Below are 18468 nucleotides of genomic sequence, written 5' to 3'. Positions count from 1 at the left end.
CCCAATGGTAGGGTCAGTTTTGTAGGGATAAAACAGTAGAGCTAGATGCAATGGGGAGATGGACTTTCACCCTATGGCAGAATCCAAGGAACCTAAAGATTCTGGTTAGTACTTGTATCCCTCCTGTGAGCCACTGGCAGTTTGGAGGCAGCCTGGAGGAAGAAGACATGTAAACACCCCACGAGCAAATCAGGATTGGTGCGGAATGAAAGCTCATTATCATAGAACCTCACACTAAACAAATCAGAATAAATGTTCAATAAAGGACCGGACATGGTGTATCTACCACTTGCACTTTGTGCGGGCAGATCAGGATGAATGCTCAATAAAGAGGTCATCTGGAAGTTTGCCCATGACAAGCATCCCCCCCCCCCTTGTTCCTAATTCAGGAACAAGGCAGCTTCAGAAGTTCACACAGTGTGGTCCAGTGTTCCGTTTTCCTTTAGCCTACCTTCTTCTTCCTCTCCCTTCAACCCCCACCCAGCCTTTTCAAAACGTTTGAACATGTGGTGTGATTTTTGGCTACCATCCTAAGCAGTGAGAACAATGAGACTTCCAAGTAAACAGTGATTAGGATTGGGTTCTTTTATTCGATTCCGGAAACACCTGGAGTGCTTTATTGTGTAGCAAAGTACCTCCAAAGCTAACTGGCACTGTGTGTGTGTGTGTGTGTGTGTGTGTGTGTGTGTGTTTTGAGTGTGCATATGTATCGTAGCCTGTTGTCTTTGTCCATGGAGTTTCCTTGGCAGGGATACTGGAGTGGCTTGCCGGTTCCTGCTCCAGGTGGATTACGTTTGGTCAAAATTCTCCGCTATGACCTGTTCATTTTGGATGCCCTGCACGGCATAGTTCATAGCTTCTCTGAGTTATTCAAGCCCCTTCGCCACGGCAAGGCAGTGATCCATGAAGGGAGAGCTGGACCATAAAGAAGGCTGGTCGCCGAAGAGTTGATGCTTTTGAATTATGGAGCTGGAAGAGACTCTTGAGAGTCCCATGGACTGCAAGAAGATCAAACCTCTCCATTCTGAAGGAAATCAGCCCTGAGTGCTCACTGGAAGGACAGATCCTGAAGCTGAGGCTCCAATACTTTGGCCACCTCATGAGAAGAGAAGACTCCCTGAAAAAGCCCCTGATGTTGGGAAAGATGGAGGGCACAAGGAGAAGGGGACGACAGAGGACGAGATGGTTGGACAGTGTTCTCGAAGCTACCAACATGAGTTTGACCAAACTGCGGGAGGCAGTGGAAGACAGGAGTGCCTGGCGTGCTCTGGTCCAGGGGGTCACGAAGAGTCAGACATGACTAAACAACTAAACAGCAACAACAACATGTATCGTAGCTACCAGGCTAAGTTCAAGGTCCTGATTCTTGGTGTGCAAAGCGCTATGGGACCAGGACACCTGAAATATTGTCCTACTCTTTTATATAATCCTTGATCACTGTGTTCTGCACGTGAGGACCTCCTGTAGATATTCATCATATCAGGAGAGGAATCAGGCCTTTAGAGTTGTGGCAGCTACTCTGTGGAATTCCTTCCCTTGAAAGCCAGGTGCCATTATTTCTGCTGACTTTTAAGCATCCATTGGCAGTCCACAGATTGAGGTTGAATCCCAACAAGACTGAAGCACTGTCTCTTGGGGGGCAGAGGGAGGGCAGGTGTGGGGGACTCCATGGTCCTGAATGGAGCAGCTGTGCCCCTAAAGGACACACATGCTTTCACTAGTTGTGAACAAGGACAAAGGACTATGTTGGGCCTGGGAAACCCCACCTCCTGTCCACTGGACCTTCTACTGGTTTCAAATTATGTCACCAGCCTACATGTATTTCAGCGGAGACCCTTAACACTCTTTCTGCTCTTGCCCCCCCCCCCCCATGAAAGTATAATCCAATCACATGCTGAGGAAATCTGCTTCCCCCGGGACCCACAACTCCCTAAGGCAATTCCCAAACTGCCTGAGCTAACTAAGAATACTAGATTGCTGCAATGCACCACATTTTTAAGAGATGTAGTATTTTAAGGGCATGCATGCTGCAGTTACGCTACTAAACTGCTGTGACAGCTGTGACCTTAACGTGACAGCAAAATGGCAAGAAATGCCTTCAAATTTAGCAACGTTTTGCAACCCTGCAACCCTGCGGCAATTGCTGCAACGGCCCAATTTGTTCAGCAGAAGTACGGTACTTGGGTTGAAGCCGATTTAGAGATCTTATTAGTTGGGGGGGGCTGCAACAAAACGTTGCAGTGTGAAGTTTTCCTGTTCACTGTTCTGAGTCGGCCAGCCAACCCCCTCTCGGTGATACTCCCTTCCATTTCCCTGCATCCTGCCTCCCCCCATAACAAAACAGTCGGTCAAGATTCCATGGCCACTGAGCTTCCAACAGGCCAATTTTAGGCCCCTTCTGTTGTAGGTTTTCCTAAAGAGTTTCTTTATGCACTTCTGCAAACCTGGGGGTTCCTCAACGCCTGCTGATATCCTTGCTGCTGTGAATGGATGGTGCTGTTTCAGCTACAAAAGCAACAGAACTCGTGCCTGAACACCTGAAATACAGTGAATGAGTCCAAGACTAGTTGTGCACCGGTTACTTGTGTGCAAATCGGAGGAATTCAGATTTTAATTCATTGGGAAGAGAGTTTCTGCATGATCCATTCAGTGACTGCTTTTTCAGGAGTTCCACATGCTGTCATATATATATATGCTTGGTTGCATTCACACTGCATCATGGGTTAACTAGCCTGAAAATTGTTTACATACTTCATTGCTGTCACAGATGTAAAACAAGCAAGCAAGCAACACCACAAGTCCTGATACGGCCAAATTTGGCGCGATGGCCTGGTAAGAAAGTAAAATAAAATGTGAGAATGCAGATAGTTTGGTGAGAAAGGCTTAAAACCTTTATCCATAATGCTTCTGATGTAGCTTGACAGCAAGAAAGCTTTCCCGGTTGGAGGATGAACATGACAATATGGTTTGATTTATTGCATTTCTATTGTAGTTTCATTCAAATGAATCTCAAAGTGGTCCACACATAACATAATAAAAGATACAGCATGAATCACATAAAACAATTAACAAATCAATCAAACAGTTACAATCTATAAAACACCATTAACAAAACAGCAACTAAAACAAAATGAGCAAAACATCAAAATTACAGCAAAAGCATGCCAGGTTTTGGTATAGCTGCCCGCATGTGCAGAATCCAGATTTGCAAAACTGCAACATTTGGTCTAACTATCGCCCCCCCCCCCCCCCAATTCTAAAGGAAAGTAAGCAAGATTCCTGTCTCCTTCCAAAAGCACCAGCTGGAGTCACTTCCTACTGCAGGAGGCATAACAGTTGATGTGGCAATGGTGGGTAGTTACATATTTATATGCTAACCCCATTTACCTGCTAGAATGCTAAATTAATTCCATGCCCTTGTTAGATCCCTGACAGTTATACAGACAGACAACTTGGTCTCTGGCCAATTCTAAGCATGCAGTTATCAAGGCAGACTGGCCCTTAAAAGCTGAGGTCTTCTCCTTGGCAGGCTTGAAGGAGTCGTCCTCAGTCTGACTCGGCTTTTCAGCTGCTAGCACAGGACTGACTCAGCTTTTCTGATCAGGCAGCAGCGGGAGTCAGTGAAACAGAGAAAGAAGGCAGAGGCAGCTTTGTTAGCCCTTGCACAATTTCACACCCCATCGGCAGAAGCCCACGAAATCACCACTGCTGGTGGCTTTCAAATATCGCATAAGAAACAAAGGTGTCCTTATAGGAGGAAGGCTCTGCTTCTTATACACTCACGCCCTTTAGGCAGAGGCTGCATTTGCACGCCAAGGTAAGTCAAGGTTACTGTCTTATCAGGGTTCATGGTGCATGGGTGATGTGCTAGCGCATGATACAAAATTACTCCTGCTTTTGTTCATTCTGCAGTGCAAGGAGGAGAAACGACCCAGGAAGCTGCAATTAAGCTTGGCTTCCTGCGGTGTCTGAAACTGGAGTTGTGGTTTGTTTCTTCCTAATAAGGCCAGGATGCCTGCTTCTTGGGAGAAAAGCAATGACAAACCTGGACAGCATCTTAAAAAGCAGAGACGTCACCTTGCCAACAAAGGTCCGTATAGTTAAAGCTATGGTTTTCCCAGTAGTGATGTATGGAAGTGAGAGCTGGACCATAAAGAAGGCTGATCGCCGAAGAATTGATGCTTTTGAATTATGGTGCTGGAGGAGACTCTTGAGAGTCCCATGGACTGCAAGAAGATCAAACCTCTCCATTCTGAAGGAAATCAGCCCTGAGTGCTCACTGGAAGGACAGATCCTGAAGCTGAGGCTCCAAGACTTTGGCCACCTCATGTGAAGAGAAGACTCCCTGGAAAAGACCCTGATGTTGGGAAAGATGGAGGGCACAAGGAGAAGGGGACAGAGGACAAGATGGTTGGACAGTGTTCTTGAAGCATGGGTTTGATCAAATTGTGGGAGGCAGTGGAAGACAGGAGTGCCTGGCGTGCTCTGGTCCATGGGGTCACGAAGAGCCGGACACGACTAAACGACTAAACAACAACAATTGTCATTTTCTTCCAGCAGTTCTTTTTTCTTTTTCTTTTCTGTTAGTTACTTATGTTACAGAGATTTTAAAAGCAATAAAGAATATATTTATAAAAAGGAAGAAACCTGTGGTCCTTCAGTTGCTGCTGGACTTCGATTCCCATCATCCTTGATCACAAGTCACTGTTAGCTGGGGCTGATGGGAGTTGGAATCCAAAAGGCCATGAGTTTCTCTCCCTGCTTTAAATGAAAGCTCAGGCTCTTGAGAACATACAACAGCTTCCCAATTCAGCATTTGCTCCTAAGATGCAAACTCTGTGACGTAACTGCATGCACACAGATTACTAAACTGGCTGCCAGTTTGGAAACCAGCTCTTCAGAGCATCGGGGATGATGCCAAATGGTTGAAACACGAGAGGATTTCAGAAAACCGCTTGACAAAGGGATCTCGAGGGACAGCAATCATGCCTCCTAATTTCTCACCCTTCCTCCCAGACAAAAAAGGAACTTCTTTGAAGATTGACTTCATTCTTCACCCAAGCTACTAGGACTTGGAAAGCTCTCGCAACAGCTGCTGCTCTCGAAGAGCCAACTCATGGCGCCATAGATCACACTGAGATCCTTGGGAGCAGAAGACTATTTATGCTAGCCTCTTAATTGAGCGTTCCTCTGCCAGCCAAGACATTCCGTGCTCCGCCACGCAAATAATGTAAGCTAATTTGCAGCTAAGCGCCGCCGTTGGAAACATACTTTATAAATATCTTCCTCAGCTGAGAAAGGGGAGCATGGCAGAAGGCAAGTGTTGAAATGGTGTGAGGAAATGCACAATGGGCATTGAATACAAACACCCTCTTTCATCGGAGAACGGGAGGTTGACTCTGGCCTATGACTTGACTGTGTGCCTTGGAGAACCTGTCTAATAGGTATTCTCATCCCCAACAGAAGACACAGCAGGGTGTACTTAACCCACAGCAGTGGGTTAAGACAAGGATGGACCAACTTATGTATTTAGACCATGAGACTCAAAATATTAGGGTTGTGGGTTGGAGCCCCACGTTGGGTGAAAGATTCCTACATTGCAGGGGGTTGGACTAGATGACCCTCGTGGTCTCTTCCAACTGTACAATTCTATGATCTAAGCGAGGGATGCCTCACTCCACTTATGTGGACCTGGCACTGTTACATGTGCCACATACCGTATTTTTCGCTCCATAAGACGCACATGACCATAAGACACACCTGGTTTTTAGAGGAATACAAGAAAAAAAATTACAGTGGTACCTCGGGTTAAGTACTTAATTTGTTCCATTCTTAATCTGAAACTGTTCTTAACCTGAAACACCACTTTAGCTAATGGGGCCTGCTGCTGCTGCCGCTGCCCCGCCGCTGCACGATTTCTGTTCTCATCCTGAAGCAAAGTTCTTAACCTGAGGTACTATTTCTGGGTTAGCGGAGTCTGTAACCTGAAGCGTATGTAACCTGAAGCATATGTAACCTGAAGCGTATGTAACCCGAGGTACCACTGTATTCTGAATCAAATGTTGTACTAAACTATTTAATAAACTACCAGTGTATCAGAATAATATTTCAACCATGTAAAGTGAACAGCAGTCAACAGTGGCATTAAGATCCATCATCACTGTCATTAACAAATGAAGAGAGACTTTATCCCCTAGTAAGGGGAGCAGGCAATGGAAACATATGAGCTTCCCACATTAAGTCCCTTAGATCCAAGGACTGTATGGTTTGGCCCTACACAATTATTTTAACAAAGCAAAAATAAGTGGGACTTTCCTCCTTGTTCATTGCAGAGAGCTCTGGGGGCTTTCATGTGAGGGAGGAATGAGGGAGAAATCTGATTCAATTCCCATTTAAAGTCGAACCTACCTAATTCATACCATTGTACACAACACAAGGATGAAACCACAGCCGCCCTTCAAATTTCACACTTCTGCAAAGGAAGGCACTACTGCCTCGGCAAGACCAGTGGCGGAGGGAGGGTCTTGCGTGGCAGCACGTCACTTGTGGGTACGGGAGACATCGCCCATGCCAGCGTCATCCAAAGGGGGTGGTGTGCGCCCACCCGCCCATCCCAATGGGGCAGCCAAGCATGGGGGCCGAGGGATTACACGGCTCCTGCTGTGCTTGCTTTACACCTGTGTAAGCCATGGAAGGGGAGCCATGGCTCCCATCCGTCCCTCCTCCATGCACAGACATTTCCCCTTACTTTTTAGGAGGGAAAAGTGTGTCTTATGGGGTGAAAAATATGGTGATATGTGTTCCACATCTGTAAGAAATTGATCTTTTAATGTAGAAGCACCCACACTTCCTGCTTACTGACCTCAGGCAGGCGACTTCGCTGTATATACTGTACTCTTTTTGGGCCTTCTAAAAAAGACACCAGACATGTAGAATGTTGATGTGTTTTAATCTGCTTTCTAGCTTTTTGTTGATTTTAATTTTTTAATGTTTAAAATCATTCTTTTTAAGAGATTCTTTTTTACTTATTGTTTTATTCTTTTTGTCAACCACTTTGAGGCTTTATTACAAGTAGTATATACATATAGGGGAATAATTAAATAAACGTTCTCTCCAATTTTAAGTTCAGTTTTCCCTACTTCTGCACAGTTTGTAATTAAAAATAAAATAAAATCACAAAACTTTGTACAACTTTTTGTGTGCTTCTCTTAATGTATGCAAATTTTGCCTATTACACAGAGTTTTTGCAAGCCAGGTCCCTTAATATAATGTATTTTAGTATGTTAATTTCTCTAATGTACACATTTTTCTGTACACGCTTTTCCTACTAATGCAATTTTGAACACTTTTTTAAAAAAAGGTTTTTTGAGAACTTTATCACAAGATTTGGAGAAGTCTGGTTTTTCCACTTTATAAAATCCATCTTCCAGTATCAACTTTGTTTCTTCTCTCTCTTTGCGTCATGAGCCAAAATATATGTTCTACAAGCTCAACTGAGCTCAATACTCCTGAGTAAACACATCACAATGCAGTACACCTTTCAAAATCATGAAGTTTCTATTAACGATTTGCTGTTTTCCATCAAATTGAAGAAGCACAGCAAACAAGAATATAAGGACCGCCTAGAATTTTGATGGACTAGACCAGGCACGTCCAACTTCCAAGAGACTGCGATCTACTCCCACTATTAAAAAAAAAAACTGGCAGTGATCTACCCATTGGATTGACCAGAGTTGTTGAGCTTTGGCCAGCGGGGCGGGGGGAAGGATGAAACAAAGTTGATGGGTTTTGGGGGGAGGAGGATGAGACAAAATTATTGAGCTTTTTGGGGGGAGAATGAGACAAAGTTGTTGATTTTTGTGGGGGATGAGCCAGAGTTGTTGGGTTTTTTGGGGGGAGGGTCCCACGATCAACCATGATTGACCAGGGACACCCTGCGATCGACCGGTACATTGCGATTGACCTGTTGGACATCCCTGGACTACACCACCCAAATGTGATCAGAGTAACATTCAAGGATAGAAGATGGACCCTAACAACACATTATTTTTAGGGCTATCATCAAATTTAAGCTACAATCCTTGAAACATTGACTATATGGAGTAGGTCCCATTGAACACAACTTCTGAGCAAAGAAGCACAGGACAGCACTGTTTAATCACATTGCTTTTAATCAATCGAATCTGCATATATTCACATGCAAATAGGCAAAGCCACATGTCACATCAAGCACCCATCTTAGATGAGGCATTTCTTTCTTTATGTCAACAGCCTTGATAATTTTGGAAAGGCATGGCAAAAAAATGCATAAAACAAACGCAAGCAAAGAAAACATGAAAGTAACGTCACATCTCAGCCAGCGTTACCTTTACCCATTCCTCCCCACATTCCTTTCAAGTTTGATACCACCCTCCTTCAAATCAGCGGGGGGGGGGGGGGGAGAACTACCTTAGATAGCTCCAAAGCAAGCCTGCTAAGAAGACAGTGGTCTTCTCTGCTGCCAAGATTGCTGGAGAAAGGTGTTGTTCCAGTGGGGAGCTGCACACAACTGGAAGTCTTATGTAAGCTGGCTCCACACCCCCAGAGAAGCTGGCTGGACTGCAAAATGACCCTCACCTGATTTTAGTCTGCAAGGTTGGGGAGACAGGGGTACTGCAGGGACTCTGAGGATGGTAGAAAGGTTGTACCCTCTAGGTGGGAGAAGTCTGGATACTGTCCTGGTGGTTTTTCACTGAGGAAATGAAAGCATCCCCAGAAACCTCTGCCATGCGGCTGCAAGGTCAAAGGGTCAGGGCTCACAACAATTTCTGCACTGTATGGGGTGGCATTTGAATTTGTCTTGCAAATTTCAGCTAGTCCATAACAACTGGGGGAATGTATCTTTGCAGTTATTTTTCTTTTCCTGACAATGCTAGAGGAAACCAGAGGAAAGTGCCATGTGCAGAAAGCCTTGTCAGGTGGCAGTTCTAGGGCAAGGGGAGTTACATGCGCTTGTGGGGTGGGGTGGGGATGTTTGCAACAGACAGCAGAGGTGACAGAAACCATGCCCAAGGAACAGGAGGGTAGTCCATGGGGGGACTTGAGCAAATCCGAAGGGCCCAGATTTTTAGCAGAAGGTGACAGAGGCAGCAGCTGTTACACCACTAATGGTTGGTGCGTTCGTGAGTGCCAAAATTAGGCCCTCTTAAAGGATGGTGTGTACACAATAACAGGGGGGTATACTCTTCCAATCTGCAGGCTGGCCAAGGGAACCCTTCTTCAAAATACCGGGGGGTGGGGGTGGGGTGTACTTTTGTACTGTTTTATTGTTGTTAGCCGCCCTGAGCCTGGCTTCGGCTGGGGAGGGCGGGATATAAATAAAATTTATTATTATTATTATTAAGAGAATAGGAAAATCTTCCTGGTTTTTTGTCCCCCACCCCTCAAAAAGTTGCAAAAATATAATCTGCAGAAATGAATCGGCTGCATAGCTTGAGGGTGGAGCTGAATGGGGAGAACTCTGGCCCTTCACCCTTCCAGTGCTTTCTGACCCCCTCTTTTTTAAAAAAAAAGAGAAAGAAATGGGGGAAAGAATATCTTACGAAACCTCCCTAAGATGCAACAGGCTGGATGGAGAGGAGGCTGCCGAACTTGAAGTGCTGGATCACGGGGAACTTCTCCAGGCATTCGGCTTTGTACATGCGAACAAGGCCTTGGTTGACCTTCGCCCATGTAGGGACAGCGCTAATGTTCCACAGCTGGTTGGAATGCTCAGCAAATGGGCCTGTCTTCATTTCTGTAACGAACAGGATGCACTCCAGAAACATGAATTCCTTGTGGTTTTCATTCACCACCTTCTCGTCCAGGAAATGTTGAGGCTCCAGGTTTGGGTGATCTATCAGTTGTGAGCTGCCCCATATAAAGGGCAGGAACTGGAAGTCGTCCAAGCCCCAGACTCCTCGGCTGCCGGCCGGTTCCATTCTGTAGGTCTTCTGCAGCTTCCGCATGACTTCCAAATACCTGCTGAACACTTTGAAGACAATGGCGAGCTGGTCATCCACTCTGAGAACTCCAATCTTGCAAAGGCAGCAGAGGAAGGCGACAAACGCTGCTTCGTGACCTGTCCCGTAGTCAATACGAGTAGGGTTGCCCACGGACTCCTTCAGGTACACCGCCACCTCCGAGACAGCTTCTGACAGCTCCCTCGGGACCACGGTGGCCACCAAGTTCTCAGCCCCCTGGTCCAGTTTGGTGTACCATGTCCGGAAGGCCTTGTTCCCAAAGCGGGATGGCTGCTCCACAGGTGGGGTTTCGTCAATCCACCTGTCAAGCGTGTCTAAGAGATCAACCAGCTTCTCAATGGGCTCAGAGACTTTGTAACTGCAGCTCAGCTTCTTGCCCTTGACGCTTTCATTCAGCTTGAGAATGAAACCCATATAATCTGCATAAGCCTGTGAGCGTTTCCACTTCGCCATGTCAGGAACCATGTTGATTTCCTTCTTGGGGATCGTGAAACTTGGGCGGGGAGCAGGCCATGGTGCCTCCTTGGCGGATTCTAGATACCACTTGCTTTCTGCCATCTTCTTTGAGCTGCCGTTGCTTCTCTTTCTCCTCCCACCGCCTTGTATCTTGTAGTTCTTAAAACAACTTTATGAAGGAGCAAACTTTATTAAGGACCTGCAGGTTAAACCAACAGTGAAGTCACCAGCATACTTCTCATATTTTAAGGAATTTCCCTCAAGAGAAAACAAGTAACTTTATTTTTTAAAAATATTTTTAAATAATTGATGCATGTAAGTTGTCTCAGATCAGGAGCCTACACCAAATGAAAGGCCACAATTTGTTGTTTTGTGTTTTTTTTTGGTCTAAGAGACCTCTAGGTTCCTTGTTTAAGTCCAGCTAAGTCAAGGAACTGAGCTCAAATTAGAATGTAAAATAAATGCAACTCCCATGGCTTTATTAGTCCCTCGTTAAATAAATTATTTGCCATACCCCTTATATTTCACTGAGTTACTGTAAGATGTGTCTGATGACACAATCACCGTAAGACCGGGTGTGTGGAAGGCAATTAATTAATTAATCCCCCTCCCGCAACATTATTACTGTGAGCATCATTTTTTCCGAATAATTCCTACTTCTGGTCCTCTTGACTGTATTCCTAATAATTTCACGTTCATTGTCACCATTTTTATCTCGTCGCTCATGACTACAGTGTTTGTTCTGCATTTCCTGGTCCCTAAACTTCCAGTTATTAACAGCTATCCCCAAAAATGAAGATACTGTCTTGCTTCCTCACCAGCAGCCAACAAGGCCATCTGAGCAGAAGAAAGATTCTGCGGTGCAGTTTCCTTGGAGTTCCCTTTATTAATAAGTAGTCTCATCCCAGGCTGTGCCTGCCCAGGAATGCAGCAAAAGCAAAAATTTAATGCCTCATATTTGGGGTTTGCTAAAATACTAAAGCCAGATCAATACCAGCCAGCCCCACACACCAGTTTACATCTAGCGCAAAAATTGCATCGGTAAGGTGTACTGGCTCACTTCAGTCTTATCACCTACTGATGCAAAATAATATACCGTGAATATATTTTCAAGGTCCTAAAAGCTCAATTCAAAGCATAAATGGCAAATGTACCACCTATTAAATCAGATGAACAACCTGTTAATCAAACATGATTTGCTTATCTCATTTCCCACAGCTTTGTGTGTTTATTTAACTCCAGTGACATGAAAAGAAAAAATGGGTAATCTGCTTCCGTCCCATTACAAGTGTGGAAGACATCTTCTGGAAAGATGTTTTCCTTTTACAGTGGTACTGTACCTTGGTTCCCAAACTTAATCCATTCTGGAAGTCTGTTCCAAACCAAAGCCAAGACGTGCTTTCCCATAGAAAGTAATGCAAAATGGATTAATTAATGGTTGTTTCAAAAACAACCCTTAAAACAGCAATTTAACATGGATTTTACTACCTAACGAAACCATTGATCCATAAAATGAAAGCAATAATCAGTGTACTGTACTATAAAATAAAAAAGACAGTATTGTAGATGATAAAAATTAAAATTACTTTCTTACGTGCATTGATGATAGTCATTGTTTGGAAGGGGGGCTTTTATCCATTTCTGCAGTCACACAGTCAATCAATCAGTAGCTGAACTGGGTTCCACACAGTCAAAAAACAAGTCACAGAAATGAAGTCACAAGCCGAAGTCACAATCAGTCCCATAAAAGTCACAGTGGGGAAAAACAAAAAAGCCACACAAATAAAAATGCAATTTTTTTAAAAGCAAAAACAAAAGCTCCAAATATCACATCTGTGTTGTGTGGGTGCTCAGGACTCAACAGCCGACAGACTCAACAGGAAGCTTCCTCTGATTAGCAGCGGGGGACTCAATTTACAAACGGAACACACTCAACAGGAAGTGGAACATATTCAGCTTCCAAGGCAAAGCTCACAAACCGGAATACCTACTTCCAGGTTTGCAGTGTTCTGTATCCAAGTTGTTCATAAACTAAGCTGTTCTAAAACCAAAGTACCACAGTATAATCTCCCAATCATCTTAAGCGCCCTTCCCTCTTTTATTTTTCCAGCTCTGCGAGCAGATCTGGCTGTAATGCTGACAGTACAGCAGCAGCCTTGTTGACATTAGCAATCATGAGGGTTTTGCTTCCAGGTAGAATTATTACATGAAAAAAGGAATGCCCACCCTGCTTCCTGTAGCTTTAAAGGAGAGGGGTACATCGCTTGTGCCAAATTTTGTATGCTCTTAACAGGTGTGTCATTGGACTTGGAAGTCTTTGACAGTTTTCTTAACAGTTCCTACCTTTTTTGGATAGCGGGAAAAGCAGGTGTTGATTATGCCCAGGAGAAGGGAAGGCAGCCATTTTGAGATAAATCCCTTCTTGTCTCCCTCACCCACCTCCTCTTGAATCCCATATAAAAGCAGGTTGGTTCCCCACATTAAAATCTTCAATCTCCTCTGTCAGAGAACTGCCATCAGCTCAGAGGCGAGAGGTGGAAGGGCAGTTGTGTTATAGGGAACCTCCGAAAATCTTGCGAAGCAGTTCCTCCTCTGGCGAGGAGGAAAGCCCCACCTCCAGTGGAGAGGAGGTGGTGGGACCAGGGGATGCTAGGAAGAGCCTCAACACCGAGACTGAGCAAACCGGAGAGGAGGGAAGTACCCCTTTGCCAGCGCCCAGTCTGTGCAGTAGGTTTCGGCGCAGGGAGGGGAGGAGAAGGTTGGGAGTCACGCGACTGTTATGCTGGGGAAGGTACAAGGACCGACCACTCCCAGATTCCGCTACCAACTGAGCCAGACATGAACTTGCAACGCTCTTCACTGTCAATAGTTTGCACTAAGAATAAAGCCTGGAAAAGACAGGTCAGAGTCTTGCCTGTTTGCTCTCGAGCAACCACACCACCACCTGACATCCTCCTTCAGTGCTATTTTTCTAGAAGAAGAAGTGCTAGAACTCACCATGAACGTCTCCCTTGTTCTCTTTTATAGTGGCAACGGTGCCAACCTGAGAGGTGCCGGAACTGAGTTCCAGCAGGTTCTAGGTGAAAAAAAACCCTGTCCTCCTCCTGCGTTTCTAAAAGTTACCATTTCACTTTCTTTACTGAGTAATTCTGGGCTATGGTAAGATCTAAAACCAAAGAGGCAGTTGCTCAAACACTATCATTATAAATCTCCAAATCACAAAGCTTACTTTCCAAAAACTCTGTCCAACTTTCCATTAGCTCCAGTTCAAATTATTTGAGCTGCAGAGCCCGTTCATTTCAAATGCTGAACCTTCTGTCTGGGTGCTTTTTGTCACTCTCTGTAGATCTAGCATCATTCTGAAGCATCCAGACATTTTTAGGACTGATTGGTTGTTTCCTTTTCCTAACGGTTTAAAGTTTGTAATAAGAGCCATTTCTTGGATGTGTCATGATACCACCCCTCACTTTTCTCATCTGTAAAAAAGGGAATCGCATTCAAAGTTACTAAAAGCTGGGCCATTTATGAATGAATGAATCTTTACTTGCGTCACCCATCAGCCATAGCAATAAAACAACAACATGATATACAAAGACTAGAAATAAAAAGTTGATTATATAAAACACAGTTTAGGGTCCTGAATCAGCAGTCAAATAGTGGACCTTATTCTGATTGCCACAGCTAAAAACCTTGCAACCTTTGCGGTCACCTGCTCATCTTGATCTGCCAAGAGAAAGGACACTGTGGCAGAGGCTGGGCGACCCGGAATGGACAATAAAAGAGGGGTGATAACCTCATTCCTCAAATCTTTATAAAGAGTGCAAGCCAGCGGGGCATGTGCCACTGATTTGGTACTGCCATCTCCACAGGGACATAAGCGTTTTTTGTGTGGAGTCTGTTGGAATCGTCCCTCAAGTACAGCCGAGGGCAATACATTCAATCTTGAGAGAGTAAAAGCACATTTATATTTTAGAATTGCTAGGTGATGCAGAGAGGGTGCCAGAGAGTTGAAATGGGAAGGTGGAAAATAGTCATACCATGGGCAAAATTTCCTAATTGTGACCAAGTTGTTCTGATGCTCGATATCATTCAGGCACTGACAAATTAGACTGTTTGCTTTACTAAAACCCAAAGTGAGTAGCTGTTGTGGTGATAAACCAGAAGAGTGAACTTTTTGATAGACAATTTTAGCCTGGGCGCTCTTGTGACAATCTTGCAGCACTAGAATATTAGACCAGGGGGATTTAAGTTTAGGCGAAGCCAACAGTTAAGTGTCCTACGACTGGGGCCATCCATTTTGAGATGCGGTGCTCACCCCTCCGTTCCAATCAATTTCCATTTTCAATGCAAGTTTCCACTGGCAACATTTGCTGCACCCAGACTAAGCCAAACACATTTTTAAAAAACAACCAAGAACAGCCCTAATGTTGCGGTAAAGAAGCAGCTGATGTTATAAATACTTGGTGGGCCTGTCTCAAAATACAAACATTTCTGAAGAAAAATGCCTATGCAATTAAGCTAATGGCAAGTTACATCATCTCCTTTAACCCTCTAAGTATACTTTTAGGCTGTCAAGACAGTTTTGTAAGAAAGGGAATACTAAAAGGAATCGCTTAACTGTAGCAAAACAATGTAATCGCCACTAAATTGCATATTCCAACGACCGCTACTGCTAAAGGATGGTTATATAATCCCTGGAAAAATAACTGAAACAGGGTCAGCCCGAGACATTTTGCTGCCTGAGGTAAAAAAACAAGATGGTGCCTTCGCTTCACCATTCCATGCATCAGCGACTGAGTTTTGCATCAACACTGAAGATGGGACGGTATCGTCCACCACACCTGAAGGCAATAGACCAAGTCACTGTATATTTAAAGAAGTTTCATACTACAACAGTCATGCCTTCCCCCAAGGAATCCTGGGAAGTGTAGTCGAAAAGGGTGCTGAGAGTTGTTAGGAGACTAATTCCCTCACGGAACTACACTTCCAAGAGTTCCCTGGGAAAAGGCACTGATTGTTAAACCACTCTGGGAATTGTAGAGGGGAATGAAAATGCCATCAGGTGAGACACTTCTTGTTGAACTCTGGCATAATCATCAATTTATTAACTGCCTTCTAGGCAACTGTCTCAGGGCAATGTACACTAAAAATAATTAAAAGCAGTTAAAAGCAGCAAATGCATTTAAAAGTAAACAAAATAGAAAATAGAAACACAAGTAAACAAAATAGAAAATAAAAATGAAACCATAGACAACTGAAGCAACACTCTGCATTAGCACTGGGCAGCTGAGAACTGCCATTTTAATTTCCCACTGCCATAGCATCTCTCGAGAGCGTTGTGAGTAATTTTGCTATAAACCATCTACTCCTAAGGCAATCCGTCTTCCATTGGTTGGTTAGCCAGCATTCTTTAGAAAACGCTGGACCTCTGAGTCATTAAATGTCTAGAAAGACCGAACGGCTTTGAAAGCATCAATGCAAAATAAATATATTAAACGTCAGAGAGGAGGATTGAATGAACTCCGACATGGGTTTTTCAGAATGTAACTCCCAGTGTACTTGGACAGTGATCATATGCGTAGGATAATTCCAGTGAGATTTCTATGTCTGCTGGGCATGTTTTCCACCTTATTTGGCACTGACCTTAGGCTCTTCAATATCATCCTATTATGGGGCATGAGGGAGTCAGATGGCATGATTCACAAACACTTCCAAGATGACACAGTTTGGGCCTTAAGCCATCTATGGTTACGGCTGTGATTAAAATCCCAAGACTTTGGAAGTAAATCCATACCTAATGCTGGGCCTTTTCCCTTATGCACCTGCCTGGGGGTGCTCGCTTAATGGTGCCACACTTGTCAGAGACTCAATGCACAGCAACATGAGAGACAGGCATTCCACAGGCATGCCAACTGTGGAACCCTCTCCCACCCTCCTCAGATATGGATGGAGCAACAAGTCTTTCTGAGTACCAGCTAAAGACCTAGTTATTCGCCCAGATTTTGGGTTTGAATTTGCGTTACTGTACCTGATAGCTATTTAACAGTGCATATGCTCTCACCGGGACACGGGTGGCTCTGTGGGTTAAACCACAGAGCCTAGGACTTGCTGATCAGAAGGTCAGCGGTTCAAATCCCCGCGACGGGGTGAGCTCCCATTGCTCGGTCCCTGCTCCTGCCAGCCTAGCAGTTTGAAAGCACGTCGAAGTGCAAGTAGATAAATAGGTACCGCTCTGGCGGGAAGGTAAACGGTGTTTCCGTGCGCTGCTCTGGTTCGCCAGAAGTGGCTTAGTCATGCTGGCCACATGACCCGGAAGCTGTATGCCGGCTCCCTCGGCCAATAAAGCGATATGAGTGCCGCAACCCCAGAGTCGGTTATGACTGGACCTAATGGTCAGGGGTCCCTTTACCTTTACCTTTTATGCTCTCACCTGGTTTTACTGCATTATTGTTTATTGATTGTTTGATTGTACTGTGTTTTCTCAATATTACACTCTCTAATATTAGGAAACTCCCACTCCAAAGAATGTTGTGCATGTGTTTGGGGTCACGCAGGTGGCCTCAAAGAATCTGGGTACCTGAGTGAAATTCACCGCCCAATACTGTCTGTGTGTTGTTGCAGAAGCTAGCTCTATGAGTGCTGCAAAGAGCCTTTTTCAAGAAGAATAGTTCTGGCCGACTGCATGCCTCACCTTTCTATTGCTATGCTTGTAGTGAGGGAGCTGTCTGTGGAGCAGGGACAGCCTGTTCATTTTCTAATCTGCTTCTCTAGCTCTCTAGACTTCTTCCAGAATGGAAGTATGCTGGGGACCAGAATGCAGAAATACCCATTAAGGTTGTGCAACCTCAGTCTTTTTTTAATCATTGGTTTTCAATAGCTCCTCAGCTTTTTGACTAAGTACAAGTGTAAAATCACAAGTTTTCATTTGGTAGCAATTCTAAGGCAACACTATGTATATTGCTCTGTGAATTGCTATTTTAGGACTAATAATGTGCCTTATTAACACTATTAAGTAGAACACATATTAAGTGAATATGCGAAAGCAAGGCATCTTCCTATGTTTTAACTGATTCATCAGGTAAACATCACAGCCCAAGTCCATAGCAATGACTTCTTTTTAAAGGTCTTGTCCACATAGCCTTTTCTCCTCTTCAATGGACACTCCAAGCAAACTTCAAAGCATTTTAAAGCTGAGCTTTGAGCTGTCATTGACTCTAATTAGACCTCTAATTAGACCCTAATCCATTTTTTCCACTGTAGTTGAGTGCAAACCAGCTTTGATCTCTGGCTTTTTGCTTATCTGTATAAAAGGACTTTTCTTTGTAGGTTCTCTGGAAATCCATAATCAGAATCTTTCTCTCTAAAAAATAGTCCAGACAGTTGTCCATGCTTACAGTTTCACCCATGCTCACTGGGCAAAACTGATGGTCTGGAAAAATCAACCCAAGATTAACAAGCAAACCAGTGTCATGACCATAGGGCTCCTCCGCTTGGGAAAACCCCCGGAGGATCAACAAATCCACCCGAAAACAGAATTAATAACAGTAATAGCAAAATTGGTGCTGGTTTGAGACTACCATATAGTTGGAAAAAGCAGAATAATTATACGATAATAGTATCATACAATAAATAAGCACAAGAGTCAGAAGACAAAATGCCTGAAAATACAAAAATCCCAGCATACATGTCGCATATCACTAAGTATATCAAATCTGCAATCTGGATGGAGGCAACTTTGCTAAATGCTCTATCAATGCAGGCAATAATTAGTTTCTTAGTTGTTTCCATAAATGTATACCCACCCTTCTTCCAAAAGGGAAGCCAGGGCAGATTGCAAATGTATAATACAGTAACAACAACACACTTAAAATACCCATCAATTCATTTTGAAAACTCCCTAATAAAATAAAATAAAGCAGCAGTGAGTTCAGCAGAAGAATCATTGAACCTCACAACTCCTGGTGGTATATAAAAAAAGTTTTCACAGGTCACTTTAAAGTAGACAGAGCAG

General features: G+C 44.1%; 1 protein-coding gene, 1 long non-coding RNA gene and 1 pseudogene across 9 annotated transcripts in view; 1 reads left to right on the top strand and 2 right to left on the bottom strand.

Annotated features, from left to right (window-relative positions):
* Positions 1 to 18468, bottom strand: part of ZDHHC8 (zDHHC palmitoyltransferase 8) — a 125485-nt gene that overhangs the window by 71460 nt on the left and 35557 nt on the right. The window lies entirely within an intron of this gene.
* Positions 8067 to 9553, top strand: LOC310834304. The gene is made up of 2 exons (XR_014559169.1): positions 8067 to 9284; positions 9384 to 9553. It is a non-coding gene; the product is annotated as an uncharacterized lncRNA (long non-coding RNA).
* The window catches only part of LOC310834145 (serine/threonine-protein phosphatase 2A activator pseudogene), a 44477-nt pseudogene continuing 35556 nt past the window's right edge, over positions 9548 to 18468 (bottom strand). For 3 of the 6 annotated variants that reach the window (XR_014568618.1, XR_014568619.1, XR_014568620.1), the window contains exon 2: positions 9548 to 10656. The product of XR_014568618.1 is annotated as a serine/threonine-protein phosphatase 2A activator pseudogene (transcript). Of the gene's footprint in view, positions 10657 to 12043; positions 12745 to 12800; positions 13414 to 18468 lie in introns of those variants that run through there. The other 3 variants (XR_014568621.1, XR_014568622.1, XR_014568623.1) reach the window with 3 other exon arrangements.

The sequence above is a fragment of the Podarcis gaigeae genome, assembly GCF_964106915.1.
Source record: "Podarcis gaigeae genome assembly, chromosome: 16".
NCBI classification, from domain to species: domain Eukaryota; kingdom Metazoa; phylum Chordata; class Lepidosauria; order Squamata; family Lacertidae; genus Podarcis; species Podarcis gaigeae.
Note: the sequence above shows the minus strand (reverse complement) of the source record. Positions and strands in the feature narration are given on the sequence as shown.